The sequence below is a fragment of the Gracilinanus agilis genome, chromosome 1 (assembly GCF_016433145.1).
Source record: "Gracilinanus agilis isolate LMUSP501 chromosome 1, AgileGrace, whole genome shotgun sequence".
In the NCBI taxonomy this organism is placed as follows: Eukaryota; Metazoa; Chordata; class Mammalia; order Didelphimorphia; family Didelphidae; genus Gracilinanus; species Gracilinanus agilis.
Window position 1 is genome coordinate 102,696,569 of NC_058130.1, and position 2,656 is coordinate 102,699,224.

Genomic DNA, 2,656 nt, shown 5'->3' on the forward strand with positions numbered 1-2,656 from the left:
AATGGTATTTCTCTTTCTACCTCTTGCTGCTCTAATGTGTTGGAAATATATATAAATGCTGATGATTTATGTGCATTTATTTTGTATCCTGCAACTTTGCTAAACTTGTTGATTATTTCTACAAGCTTCTTAGTTGATTCTCTAGGATTTTTTAAGTAGACCATCATATCATCTGCAAAGAGTGATAGCTTAATCTCCTCATTGCCTATTTTGATACCTTCAATTTCTTTTTCTTCTCTAATTGCAACTGCTAGTGTTTCTAGTACTATGTTTAATAGTAGAGGTGATAATGGGCATCCTTGTTTCACTCCTGATCTTATTGGGAAGGCTTCTAATTTATCCCCATTGCATATAATGCTTGTTGATGGTTTTAGGTATATACTGTTTATTATTTTTAGGAAAGGTCCTTCTATTCCTATACTTTTCAGTGTTTTCAATAGGAATGGATGCTGTATTTTGTCAGAGGCTTTTTCAGCATCTATTGAGATAATCATGTGATTTTTTTTGTTAGACCGTTGATATGGTCAATTATGTGGATGGTTTTCCTAATGTTGAACCATCCTTACATTCCTGGTATAAATCCCACCTGATCATGGTGGATGATCTTCTTAATTACTTGCTGGAGTCTCTTTGCTAGTACTCTATTTAGGATTTTTGCATCTATGTTCATTAGGGAGATTAATTGGTCTATAGTTTTCTTTCTCTGTTTTTTGTCTGCCTGGCTTTGGAATCAGTACCATATTTGTGTCATAAAAGGAATTTGGTAGGACTCCTTCTTTGCTTATCATATCAAATAGTTTGTATAATATTAGGATTAGTTGCTCTTTGAATGTCTGATAGAATTCACTTGTGAATCTATCAGGTCCTGGTGATTTTTTTCTTAAGGAGTTCTTTGATGGCTTGTTCAATTTCTTTTTCTGATATGGGATTATTTAGGTATTCTATTTCTTCTGCTGTTAATCTAGGCAGTTTATATTTTTGTAAATATTCATCCATATCTCCTAAATTGTTATAATTGTTGCCATATATTTGGGTGAAATAGTTTTTAATGATTGCCTTAATTTTCCCTTCATTAGAGGTGAGGTCTCCCTTTTCATCTTTGATACTGTCAATTTGGTTTTCTTCTTTCCTTTTTTTTATTAGATTGACCAGTAATTTGTCTATTTTATCTGTTTTTTCAAAGTACCAGCTTCTAGTCTTATTTATTAATTCAATAGTTCTTTTACTTTCAATTTTATTAATTTCTCCCTTAATTTTTAATATTTCTAATTTAGTTTTCATCTGGGAATTTTTAATTTGCTCTGTTTCTAGTTTTTTTGAGTTGCTTGTCCAATTCATTGATCTCTGCCATCTCTAATTTGTTAATATATGCACTCAAGGATATAAATTTCTCCCTGAGTACTGCCTTGGCTGCATTCCACAGAGTTTGGTAGAATGTCTCATCATTGTCATTCTCTTCAATGAAATTGTTGATTGTTTCTATGATTTCTTCTTTGACTAGCTGGTTTTGGAGAATGATATTGTCTAATTTCCAATTGGTTCTTGATTTGCCTGTCCAGGTGCCCTTACTAATTATTATTTTTATTGCATTATGATCTGAGGTTACAGTTATTATTTCTGCACTTTTGCATTTGTTTGCAATGTTTCTATGCCCTATTACATGGTCAATCTTTGTGAATGTACAAGTGCAGGTGAAAGGAAGGTGTATTCCTTTTTGTCCCTATTTATTTTTCTCCACATATCAATTAAATCTAATTTTTCTAGGACTTCATTCACCTCTCTTACCTCTTTCTTATTTATTTTTCAGTTTGATTTATATATATCTGACAGAGGAATATTTAGATCTCCCAATAGTATGGTTTTACTATCTATTTCCTTCTTGAGCTCTACCAGTTTCTCCTTTATGAATTTGGGTGCTATACCACTTGGTGCATACGTATTGAGCAGTGTTATTTCCTCACTGTTTATACTGCCTTTAACCAGGATGTAATGACCTTCCCTGTCTTTTTTAATCTAATCTATTTTTACTTTGGCTTTGTCAGAAATCATAATAGCCACTCCTGCCTTCTCATTTGAAGCCCAAAAGATTTTACTCAAGCCCTTAACCTTAAACTTGTGTATGTCAACCTGCCTCATATGTGTTTCTTGTAGACAACATATGTTAGGATTTTGGTTTCTAATCCACTCTGCTATTTGCTTCTGTTTTATGAGAGAGTTCATCCCTTTCACATTCAGAGTTATAATTATCAGTTGTGCATTCACTGACATTTTTGTATCCTCCCCTGGTCCCACCCCTTCTTCTTATACTATTTTCTTTTAAACCAGTGGTTTGCTTTGAGCTGGTATCTCTTATCCCCTCCCTTGATTAACTTCCCTTTCTACCCCCTCCCTTGTTATTCCCCTATTTATATTTTTAAAGGCCTAATGAATTCTCTCCACCTTCTTCTCCCCTCCCTTTTTTGACCTCCCCACTCCCCTGCTCCCCTTGATTTATCCCTTCTGACTTTCTCAGTAGGGTTAGATAGAGTTTTTTATCCCAATGGATATAGCTACTTTTCCCTCTCAGGGTTAATTACACTGAGAGTAACGTTTAAATATTACCTCTTAATGCTCTCTTCCTCTCCTTCTCATAATAGTATTTGTCCCCTCCCCTTCC